Genomic DNA, 13,230 nt, shown 5'->3' with positions numbered 1-13,230 from the left:
TATTCTATAAATTTCTTAAAAATCTCTAGGTAAACAATCATGTCATTTTTGAATACATGGTTTTTACTTCTTTTCCAATGCTTATGCCTTTTATTTTGTTTCCTTTCCTTATGGCACCTCCTCTGGCTTCCAACAGAAAGTTGAATAAAACTGGTGAGAAGTGACACCCTTATTACTTGTCTCAGCAGGGAAACAATGTTTCACTTTAATTACAAAGTTTGTAACAGAGAAGAACAAACCTGACTCAATATTGAATCTATTCCTTTAGCTCTAATCTTTGTGCTCTCTTGCCTGTGCTTAGTCATGCTGGCTCTGCACCAAGGGCTCCCCAAACTCAAAAGAATATTGCCTCCAGCCTGAAATATACAGGATAGCCCATTCTCAAGGCTCTGACCTTTAAAGGTATAACACTTTTCCATTCATATAGAGATTAAAAGTTGCAGAACAGAGAATAACATTTGTCTTGTTGGAGGTTTATAGGAACATGTGACCAGACCTACCTTGACAGCTGCAAGAAGAAAGGATTCCTGCACCAAGAAGTCTGCAGCAACCAGCCACACCCCCTCCCATTTTAGTATAAAAGAAGCCTGAATTCTGACGCAGGCAAGATGGTTCTTTGGTACACTAGTCCGCCATCTTCACAGTCCACTGGCTTTCCAAATAAAGTCGCTATTCCTTGCCCCAACACCTCATCTCTTGATTTATTGGCCTGTCGTTCGGTAAGCAGTACAAGCTTGGACTTGGTAAACAAGTTGGCTGTTGTTTTTTCGTAGATGCCCTTTATCAGATTGTTTTCTTGTATTCCTAGTTTGCTCAGAGTTTTTATCGTGAATCGGTGTTGAATTTCTCAAATGTTTTTTTCTGTATCTATTGAGGTGATCATATATTCTGTTAACATACTAAACATTGATATTTATTTATTTATTTATTTTGGCTGTGTTGGGTCTTTGTTGCTATGTGCCAGCTTTCTTTCTAGTTGTGGCGAGCGGGGGCTACTCTTTGTGGTGGTGCGTGGGCTTCTCATTGCAGTGGCCTCTCTTGTTGTGGAGCACGGGCTCTAGGCACGTGGGCTTCAGGAGTTGTGGCACGCGGGCTCAGTAGTTGTGGCTCGCAGGCTCTAGAGCACAGGCTCAGTAGTTGTGACGCACGGGCTTAGTTGCTCCACGGCATGTGGTTTCTTCCCGTAGCAGGGCTCGAACCTGTGTCCCCTGCATTGGCAGGTGGATTCTTAACCACTGCGCCACCAGGGAAGCCCCACTGATTGATTTTTGAATATTAAACCAACCTAGAACTCTTGGGATAAATCCCATCTGGTCATGATGTAGCACTCTTTTTAAAATTATTCTTTTCTCCTACTTCCTTTGGGTTTAATTTGTTCTTCTTTTACTAGCTTGTTAAGGTAGAAGTTTAGATAACTAATTTTATACATCTTTCTTTCCTAATATAAGCATTTAAGGTTATAAATTTCCCTTTTCTCATCTAAGTTCTAACATCCCATCAGTTTTGATACATTGTATTTTCAATGTCATTCCATTTGAAATAGTTTCTAATATCCCTGTGATTTCTTCTTTAACCTATGAGTTAATTAGAAGTGTGCTGTTTATTTTTCAAATACTGGGAATTTCCTAAACAGCTAGATGTTATTGACTTCTGATTTTAAACTGTTGTGATCCAAAAGCATACATTGTAAGATTTCAGTCTTTTGAAACTGAAACTTGACTTATGGCCCAGCATATAATGACTATCTTGATATATCAAGTATCTTCTAGATACACTTAAGAATGTGTATTCTGCAGTTCTTGAGTATAATGTTTGATAAATTTCAATTATGTCAGGTTGGTTTATTAGTGTGGTTCTAGTCTTCTATACCCTTACTAATTTTGTCTACTTGTTATATCAAGTGGTGAGAGGGGGTGTTAAAATCTCCAACTATGATTATTGATTTGTCCATGTGTCCCTTTTATTCTATCAGTTTTTCCTTCATAAGTTTTGTAGCTCTGTTATTAGATGCATACACATTTAGGATTGTTGTTTTCCTGATAAATTATGTCTTTATCATTATGAAATGTCTTTTTGATACTTGTTATATCAAAGTCTACGTCATGTGTTATTACAAAACCCGTAACAGCTTTCTTATGCTTACTGTTTGCATGGTATATCTTTTTCCATCCTATTGCTTTCAACCTCTCTGTTAATATTTAAAGTGCACCTCTAGTATATAGCTTATAATTAGGTGTTCCTTTTTTATCCAGTCTGACAATCTCTGCCTGTTAATTGGAGCATTAAATCTATTTCCATTTAATTATTATATGGGTTTAAAACTGCAATTTTGCTGTTCGTTGCATCTGATTTTGTCCCTCTGCTCTATTCCTCTGGGTTAATAAAATATATATTTTACTTTTATCTTTCTTAGCTATAAATTCTTTGTTTTCTTTTAGCTTTCTCTTCCTCCCCCCACCCATATATGTGTACACATAGTGGTTGCTCTGTTGTTCACAACATGCATCTTTAATTTATATCAGTCTACTTTTTTTAAAAAATTTTTTTAAATAAATTTATTTATTTATTTTATTTTTGCGTTGGGTCTTCGTTGCTGCACGCGGGCTTTCTCTAGTTGCGGCAAGCGGGGGCTACTCTTGGTTGCAGTGCGCGGGCTTCTCATTGCAGTGGCTTCTCTTGGTGCGGAGCACGGGCTCTAAGCATGCGGGTTTCAGTAGTTGTGGCTCACGGGCTCTAGAGTGCAGGCTCAGTAGTTGTGGCGCATGGGCTTAGTTGCTCCATGGCATGTGGGATCTTCCCGGACCAGGGCTCGAACCCGTGTCCCCTGCATTGGCAGGTGGATTCTTAACCCCTGTGCCACCCCGTAAGCCCCTATATCAGTCTACTTATAATCAATATGATAAGATCAAGTAAATATAAAGTAAAAGTATAAGATCCTTGCAACCAGGTAATTCCATCCACCCCAGCCCATCATTTGTGCTATTGTCCTTTTACTCTTCTATATATTATAAGCCACATAATTACAATGTTATAAGCTTTATTGTAAAAAGTCAGTTGTCTTTTAAATAAAATAAGAAAATGAGAGCCTTTTCTATTTTCCTGTGCTTTTTACCATTTCTGATGCTATTCATTCCCATTTGTAGATACTGGTTTCTTTCCATCTGATGTCACTTCCCTTCTGGCTCCTCCAATATGTTGTTTAGGCTTCCAGTGAATTTTTCATTTCAAGTATTATTTTGAAAAGTTCTAAGAGTTCTACTGGTTTTTTCTATTTTCAATTTCTCAGCTGAGAAACTCTGTGTTCATTATAGCTATCTTCTCTTTAAGTTCATGTATATATTTCTAATAGTGTCTTTAAAGTCTTTGCTAATTCCATCATGTGGATTATCTCACAGCATGTTTTTTTTTAATTTTTTTAAAATTAATTAATTTATTAATTTATTTTTGGCTGTGTTGAGTCTTCATTTCCGTGCGTGGGCTTTCTCTAGTTGTGGCGAGCAGGGGCCACTCTTCATCGCGGTGCACGGGCCTCTCAGTGTCGCGGCCCCTCTTGTTGCGGAGCACAGGCTCCAGACGCGCAGGCTCAGTAGTTGTGGCTCACGGGCCTAGTTGCTCTGCGGCATGTGGGATCCTCCCAGACCAGGGCTCGAACCCGTGTCCCCTGCATTGGCAGGCAGATTCTCAACCACTGCACCACCAGGGAAGCCCCTCACAGCATGTTTCTGTAACTGTTTTTTCTCTTGCCTATGGATTCCTTCACATCTCTAATAATTTATATTTTACACTGGACATTACAGATATGCTGTAGAATTTCTGAATTCTATTATTTTCTCTGGAGAGTGTTGCTTTTTGTTCTAGCATGCTAACTTATCAGCTATTCATTTTGAAATTACAGAGGCCTTGTTTCACACATTGGGGTGGGTTTCACACATCTGTTAAAGTTTTGCCTTTAATGAAAGATGACTCCCTTATTCAGGGGTATAGTCTTTTCTGCTAAGGCAGGGCCCTGAGGGGTTTCAAGTGAAAAGCGCTACATGTTTCCACTGCCTTTCCAAGTTGGTGGGACTCAGACTCCAAATTCTGCCTTCCCTTCCCAGCTGAGATATCTGTTGAGCTTTTCCAGCCTTCCAGCTATTGCTTACCTGGGCCCCTTGGATTCTCCCCTGCATGTATACATCTCAAGGACAGCTAAGGATTTGAGTGAAGGTTATATACGAATTCTAGGGGTCTCCCTTTGTGTTTCCTTTCTTTCAGAATTTTCCCCCTCAGTATCGTCACTTTGGCAGCCCCAGGGTTCATCTCCTAATTCAATGCCTGTGATTTTCTGCTTGTCTGCAAACCTCCATGTGGACTGGCGGGGAACCCTTAGAAGAAAAGCCAAATAAATGCAGTTCTCATGCAGTACAGCTCCTGTCTTTCAGTAGTCTAATTCCCTCTAGTTTCTGCCTTTTGATTTTTTTTTCAGTGCCTTCAAGTACTTGTTCTTTATATTTCGTCCATTTTTATCACTGTTATACAAGCTATTCTGCCACTAGTTGGGTTTAGATTTTTAACTGAGAAAAAGAAATCAGATCCAAAATTCCTTAAAAAAAAAAAGACACGCTTCCTTTTATGCTACCAGTAGGAAACAACAGAGCTTTGAATAACAGTGGATTTATTAAACATCAACAATTATAGTGTAGAATCTCAAAGAACTGAAGTCCCAGAGATAGAGTCATGTGATAGATTTGTATGTAAAATCTGACCAAGGTTGGGGAAGAAGGGAAGTGTCACAGAATGGTGAGAAGAAAGGATTCAGCAGACTCTCTACCTCACCTGGGCATTACTTCATCCAATGCATTTACAGAGTATCTACTGTATGTCAGGTATTGTGAAAAGAACTGGGTATCTGGAGATATGTGAAAAACAGTCTCCCTCAGAAGCTTAGAGTCTGATTGGAGGAGGGAGCAGACAATAAAGATGTAAAAGTGTAAACAATTAAGAAATTGCCAAATGTGAAGTAATACAAAGAAAGCAAGTAGAGTCATGAGATGGAAAATAATGGACATTGGAAAAAACTATTTTAATACAATGGTAAGAGAATATTTTTCTGAGTAGGTCACATTTCAGCTGAATCTTTAAGAATGAGAAGGAATCAACTATTCAAAAAAAGCCAGGATGGGGGATTCCATGCAGGGGGACAGAAACAGAAATAGGTCAAAAAGAAAAAGTGAAAGACACTTGTAGCTGGAACTTCAAGAACAAGGGGTAAGTGGTAGGCAGTGCTGCTGAAGAGGTAAATGGGACCTTGTAATACAAGGAATGAAGTACACTGGGAACACCTTGCAGGGTTTTAAGCAAAAAATAACATAGTCTCATCACATTTTTTGAAAGAACTCTCTGGCTCCTACACACGAGTAGTTCGGTTGGGAGGTGACACAAGTAGGAGATGATGAGGGCTTAGATAAGGACAGTGGCAGTAGGAGTAGAAGAAGAGATATATTTTAGTGATAGGATTGCGTGAACGGCAGCAGAAAAGAAGAGGAAAAAGAATCAAGGCTACAGTCCAGGTATCTGGTTTGAATCACTGTGAAAATGGTAGCACCATGACTAAAGTGGAGAAGTTAAGTTTAGAGCTTATGACATTCTAGTGTGGGAGTCGGATAAGAAAGTATTGGTAGATGTCAGATAGTAGTAAGGGCAATGAGGAGAAATAAAGCAGGATAAGGGAATAAAGAGTAACGGGGGCTGCTTATACTACATGAGTTGATCAGGGAAGACACAAACGAAGTGAGGGCATGCCAACTGGGTGAAGAGCATTCCACTCAAAAAAAACAGAAGGTGCCAAGGCGGGAAGGCAGTAGTGAACTGGGTCCGCAAAAGAAAAGGAGGTGCGCAGCGTTGCGGGGTGGAATGGGTTGGGGAGAGGGAAGACAGAGGCGGCCAAGTCCGTTCATGTAAAGCCTGACAGACTTATCAAGATAAGGACAACGGTTTTGATCCTAAATATGCTGGGGTACCACTGCAGGATTCTGAGAGGGAGAACAGAAAATAAACTGCAAGGGGGAAGGGGGAAGCAGTGACCTGGTAAGAAGCTACAGCACTAGCCCCAGTGCGAGACATGGCATATCGGACTAGGATCAAAGCAGTGGAAGTGGTGAAGTTGCTGGATATATAACCTTAAAATCCCACACAATTTGCTGTTGAACTGGATGAAGGATATGCGAGAGAGGAGTCAAGGAGAGCTCCCATTTGTTTAACCTGAGGCGCTGCGCGAATGGTGGCGCCAACTATTAACAGGGACGCTGGAAGAGAGGCAAGCTTGGAGGAGGAAATCAAGAACATGCTCGCTTGCTTGCTGATGAGGACTATCCACAGGCGGTGCTTCTCAAACATGAACGCGCACATGAATGACCCACAGGTCTTGTTAAAGGCAGATTCTGATCCAGCAGACCTGAGACTCTGCATTCCTCCCAAGCTCTCAGGTGATGCTGATGTTGCTGGTCCACAGACCTCACTCTGAGTAGCGAAGTCACTGAAAAACGAGATAAAGGAGGAAGCAGGATAACTGAGACATCAAAATTGTGATTAAAGTGAAGGTAAGTGAAATCCAGAGCACACAGGGAGGATTAGCCTCCATCAGTGGTTCTCAAGCTGCTTTGCAGGGCAGCAGCATCAGAACCACCTGGAAACTTGTTAGAAAAACACATTCTTGGCATCCCATACCTTCTGAATCAGAAACTGTGGGGGTGGCGCCCAGCAATCCATGTTTTAACAAACTCTCCAGATGCTTCTGATGCATGTGAAAGTTTGAGAACAGAGGCCTAGAGAAAGAGGGCTTCATCCACTGAGTGGCGAGATGAACATCATGGTAGGTCGAGAGCGAAAATTAGAATTCACTTTTCCCAACATTTACACCTTTTACAGTGTAACTCTGCAGTTCCTCTCATCAACAGTGGAGTCTCTTTTCCCTCCCCTTGCATCTGCCTGGAATTATGACTTTGCCGTAGGCAACACAATGAGGGAATGACAGTGTGTTGATACTGAGCCCAGGTTTCAAAAGACTTTGCACACTTCTGCTCTCTCTTGGACCCCTCTGACCGCGATAGAAACAAGCTCAGGCTAATGTGCTAGAAGACAAATGACCACATGGAAAGAGCCCCATAATCCCAGCTGAGGCCATGGTAGACCAGCAGACCCACAGGTTGACTGAACACATGAGAAAGCCAGTCAAGACCAAGTAAGCAGGCAGTGTCCCTAATAATGTGCTAGAGGTATTGTTTTTGATAAACAGGCTGAGTTTGTGTTTGCCTGACCTTGACACTGACCAGAACTGCTCAGCCAATATGGAAAGTGTGTGGTAGAGAGAAATGGGAGATTTGAGGAGGAAAAGGTGTGAAATATCCATTGTATCAATGGGGAAGAATAATAAACTTGTACAGTAATGTATATCATATGAAGCTGAGGCTGGTGATTGTTTTTTCATGGTGACACCAATCTATACAGTTACTGATTTCCTTCAGGAACACTTCGCAGGATGCATGTAGGGACAAGTTAAGAGCTGGGTTCATCCAGGTTGAGGTCTTGCTAGGTAATGGGTTAGCAAACTATTGCTTGCAGGACAAATCTAGTATGTGGCTTGTTTTTTACAGGCTGCAAGCTAAAAAATGCTTTAACATTTTTGAAGTGTTATAGAAAAAAACAAAGACTATATACAACAGAGATTGCATATGGCCCATAAAAGTTGAAAATACTTACTATTTGGCCCTTTACAGGAAAAGGTTGCCAACCCCTAAACTAGGTGAATGAGGACAGAAAGGCATGAGAGTTGGAGGGTATTGCAAGGAAGTGATTTAAACCTAATCCAGAAAATCATAGCTGGGCGTGAAGGAAAGTGTTAACAAAAGAGGGTGATTGAATAAGGTCAAAAGACTGTCATTCCTAGTCCTGTACTCTGTCTAGATCACATTAGATATCCTTGGAGGCGGCCTCACCTGCTCTACCCAGAGCAACATTTCCTGATACAATGATCACATGAACCTAACAGTGAGGTACTCTCAAGAACTTGAGTAAGTTCTTGGAAAATCTGCTTACGCCCTACTGTGTGCAGGACACTGCATTTAGCACAGGAGATACAAGACAAAATTGGAGGCAAAAAAAAAAAGGTATATGGCACTAGAAGAAACACTTCTCAGTCTCTTTCGAAAGCATCTCTTCATCAGCCTCCTTAAGGTTGTGTTCCCTAGAATTCTCACCTATGTCTGCTTCTCTTCTTGCTCTACCTCCCCTCTCTGGGAGATCTCATCCATTCCCACAGCTTCATTACTACTCTATTCCCAGTGACTCTTATATCATCTCTCTAGCCCCAATTTTTCCTCCAAGATGCACACTCCTATTTCCAGCTACCCACTGGAAATCTTCATCTGCGTGGTATGCTCTATTCCATGCTGTACAAAGAATTTTCTGAGGTGATGGAAATGCTTTCTACCTGTACTAGCCAATATGGTAGCCACAAGCCTCGTGTGGCTATTAAATGTATAATAAAATTCAAAATTCCGAAGTTCCTCAGTTTCACTAGCCATATTTCAAGTGGTCAATACCCACATGTGGCCAGTGGCTACTATATTGGACAGCACAGCTTTAGGCAACTCAAACAGTCTCAAACTGAACTCTTTTTCCTCCCCCAACTATCCCTATTTCTGTATTTCCTACCTTGAATATTGTCACCATGTATCTCTCACAGCCCATCCTCATCAAAATGGTGCCCAAATCTCATCTACCCCAGAAATCTACTGAATCTAGCGTCTCTTCTGGATCCCTACTGTCACTGTTCCACAGGCCCTTTTGATTTCTGGTTTGAACTACCGCAAAGGGCTTCTCAGTTTTTTACTGAGACTTTCCCAACTCCAAACCTTCTACATTATCTCTACTTGTTTCTTAAGAGCAAGACTAATTGTTCCATCCCCACCTTCTTTAAAATTCTTGTTGGTGCCCTCCTACTCATCCTTGTAACCCTAGCATTTAGCATAATCTTGGACCACAGGTACACAGCATCTGATGAATAAATGAATTTTACAGATAGAAAAGCAAAGAGATAGCCTCTTGCCTAGGAGAGAACTGTTCACCTATATGAATGAAGTGCAGATGATCTTTCAGAGAAACAGAAGCCAGCCTACGCCAGGCAAATACTAGATGCTTTAATTTTGCCCCATGTCTATAGAAAGCACACCACCTAATGTTCTGGCAAACATCGCAGTTGCGGCTCCTACTGGGATGAATTTAGACTCAGACCTTGGCCTAAGGTGAATTCTATTTCCCTTACCTCTTGCTTTTCTCATGCACAGATCCAGTGGTATTTACCATTCCCCAATATCCTTGCAAAGTAAAGTAGGAAAGAATTTACTTGCTTTTCTCAGGCACAGATCCAATGGTATTTACCATCCCCCAATATCCTTGCAAGTAAAGTAGGAAAGAATTTACTAATTTCCATGACATTGTAACAAGCAACTGTACTTTTTTAAGTGGCCATAAAACACTGTTTTCCAATACCTAAGAGATTCAGGTATTGACTGAAAACTCAAAATGAGAAATTAATCAATTATTTGCCAAGCTTTGGTTATCTTCTGTGCATGAGTCAGCTGCTGCAGCAGAACATGAGTGTAAAGGACAAGATATAATACCCGTGACACAACTACCATTTTCTTGTCCATCCTGTATCTCCCACCATCACCCAGAGTGTTCTTCCATGTAGAGAATACTTGACAGCCTCATAGATCATTATCCTCAATTCCAATCACCTTTACCTCCACCCATTTTCGTTACTTCCAGTCATGGCTAGAATCAGGTGCTCTCTAAAATATTTTTTCAGTCTTCTTACTCCTATCCCCACTATGTCTACTTGAACCTCACTGGAAAATAAATCCCCTGGTATCTCACTGTTCTCTAAGTATAATGGTCACCTCATAGCTTCACTTCCTTCCCTGCACAGCCCAGACACCAGAATGCACCAATTCAACTACACTCACCAGTTATCTCCCTCAACTCCCTTGCCCCTTTTTTTACTACTTACATTCAGCAATACGTCAACCATAGATAAATCCATCCATTTGTTCATTCACTGTAGAAATACTGAATGCATACTAGATGTCCAACATTAGTTTCTGCTTCTATTTCCATATTGTTGAATGCTACCAGGGCAAAATCACAAATTTCAGGGTCCCATAAATTTAAACATCCCATTATCTCAGGTGAGACCTCAACACTCATCAGCAATTAACTAAGCCTCTCTCCACGACCCTCAAGGAACATTTTTCCACTCCTCTCCTCAAGCCCAATCCTACTCAGGATGCATCTTTCTCAGAAGATGGTATTGCTTCCTACTGCATGGAGAAAAGACAGGCTTCAGAGAATGAACAACCTCATCTTAATCATCTACCCACCAGTGTCTCTGCATTTTTACTTCCTTCTGCCACTTCTTTGGAGTAAGACTCGCCTCTGCTTCTATAGCCATTACTAATTCACCTACCCGTGTTCCGGATCCCCTTTGCTACAGCACTTACCACTCTCCTTTATTTTTAACTTCTCCTATTCTAGGGCCTCCTTCCCCAAAATCTTCTCTCCCTCCCATTTGACGTTTTAAAAATAAAGCAAACTCTCCTTTCTTTGGTTTTGTACCCTCACAAGCTTGCTTCTGAGCATGCAATCAAGAGTAGATTGTCTAGTGACTTCTGTTCTTTCTCATAGAGAAAGTGGCTTTAACAGTCACACGTTTGCCTTTGTGATTTTTTTCTCCTTTTTGCAGGGTATACAAGGCTAACTCACTGACACATTCTCACATGCAGGCAACCTTGCAGGCCTAGAGAAGCACTTTTGTTTTGAAACTATTTCAAACTTACATGAAAATTACAAGGAGTACAAAGGATTTCTGTATGTTTCACCCTCGTTCACCAATTTTTAAAGTGTACCACAACTTATCATTACTCCTCTCCAACTATACACGCATCTTCTGAACCATTTGAGAGTAGGTTACATAATGATTATGATTTACATGCCCATGTGGGTTTTCCTCAAGGCACCAATCACCAGATGTGTCTATACAAGTTCTGGTCTCTACATTATCATAGTAATTTAAAATGTCACCATTTCGATAGTACACAGGTCTAATGAGCTTAATGTTAGAAATGGATCCATGCTCAGGAATTCCCTGGTGGTCCAATGACTAGGGCTCCACTATTCCACCGTCATGGTCCAGGTTTGATTCCTGTCGGGAAACTAAGATCCCACATGCCACGCAGTGTGGCCAAAAATAAATACATGAATAAATTAAAAAAAAAAACAAAACAGAAATGGATCCATGCTCTGAATCCTGATGAAATCTGGTTTGTGTGGAGGAACCCTTTTCCATTTCTCATCCCCTGCCCCCATTCGTGGGGACAATGGGTGCTGGTGGTTTCCAGTACCCCAAAGCACCTTCTGAAAAAATTTTCCAAGTCCAGAGACGCATTACTGGCTGGCTCAGGTGTCCACAACCTACAGCAGAGGGGACTGCAATTATTCCCCGTGATGTAAAAATAATTCCCAGTAAGTACAGGCCATCAGCTGACCTTGCATAAATTCTGCTCCTCTGTACACACCACCCATTGTTAGTACAGACTAGATGGGTTAGGGAAGCCCTTGGGTTGCCTCCCCCAAGAGCTAAGGCCAAATTTGACTATTTAGACAAGGAAGTAATAATAACAAGTTTTCCTGTTGTGAATCCGAGGATGAGACTGAGCAAGTGCTTGCCCAATGAATGAGCAAGTGCAAATGCCTAGTTGCATTTCCTTTACAGAAATAAGTCGCAAAAACACTGAAAACCTGAGGTAAAATAAAATGTCTCATGGACAACAAATTTGGATGAATAGGCTAAATGAATGCAGCGTTAGGTTGAAAGTTTATAGAAAGTATAGCTCTGTGAAAGCAGAATGCAGGTCTTAGCCAATTTTTAAAATCTCTAGCACCTATACATCCACCCAATAAGCGCTTTAAGCATATCCTATGTGAAAGAAAATAGAGAAGGGATATAGCAGAACACACACAGTTGCCAAAGAACTTTCAGACTGGTGAGAGAGAAGACATTAGTAATCAACTGCAACTTGTGATGCATACCCTAAAGGAGTCCAGGGTTGTTTAGAGGAAGTAATTGAGAGGAAGTAATGGAGTGGAGGGGCACACTTTAACATTAACCTAGTTTAGCCAGAGAATTCAGTTCCCAGCAGAAGAAAAACGCTATGCATGAAGGCTCTGAATTAGTAGGGAGCAGCACCTCCACAGACCTGAAGCTGGCTAGTGTGGCCAGAGCACAAATGATGAGAGAAAAGCTAAAGATGGACTAGAGTCTAATTAAGCAGAGATTTGTAATCCATATTTTGTTGGACTTTTGTTTCCTTTTAATAAATATCCTAAGAATAATAGGAAGCTACTGAAGGATTTTAAGTAGAATGAAAGGGGGAAAAAAATGTTTTTAAAGGTCTTTTGAAAGCTACATCAAGAATGGATGGAGGTAAACAGTGGATGCAGGCAGACCCATTATGGTAGTACAGGTGAGAGATCACGGCTGCCTAGACTGGATGATGGTACAGACACATTAGAAATATTAGAAAAATATCTAGTGACCAAGATTCAGTGACTGGATGAGAGGGCTGAAGGAGAACGAAGAATCAAAGACTTGGAAATTTTTGGCTTGGACACCTAAGAGGATGATGTGATGGTGCCATGTATTAAGATGGGTTTTCACTAAGTGTTTAACTCAAAACATTAAGATGGGTGTTCACTAAAATATAATGCAAAAGCAGAATGTGGAATAAAACAGCATTCTTACATTTTTAATACTTAAGAAAAACTACAGTCATTTCATAATTTCAAAGTATATTCTTTGATCAGCTATAATCATCCCACAATTTCTCAACGTCTGGGCTTACTAAAATTGTCTGTGTCAACTTTAGATTCTCATTACTTTACAAACCAGTTTCCTACTACCCTTAGGATAAACACAAACTCTTAGCGGGGCCTACAAAGCTTGGTCCCGCACTCTCTGTCCTTCAGCTAAGCCTGCTTCTTTTAGTCCTTAGAATATGCCAGACTCCCTTTCTGCCTTTTGGATCTCTGCACATCCCCTTTGCTGACAACTCTACTCCTAGTTACTATCTACTTGTTCTCTGGATTTCAGTTCAACCACTACTTCCACCTGAGATTAGGCCCCCACTGTATGCT

This window comes from Balaenoptera ricei, chromosome 6, assembly GCF_028023285.1.
Source record: "Balaenoptera ricei isolate mBalRic1 chromosome 6, mBalRic1.hap2, whole genome shotgun sequence".
In the NCBI taxonomy this organism is placed as follows: Eukaryota; Metazoa; Chordata; class Mammalia; order Artiodactyla; family Balaenopteridae; genus Balaenoptera; species Balaenoptera ricei.
Note: the sequence above shows the minus strand (reverse complement) of the source record.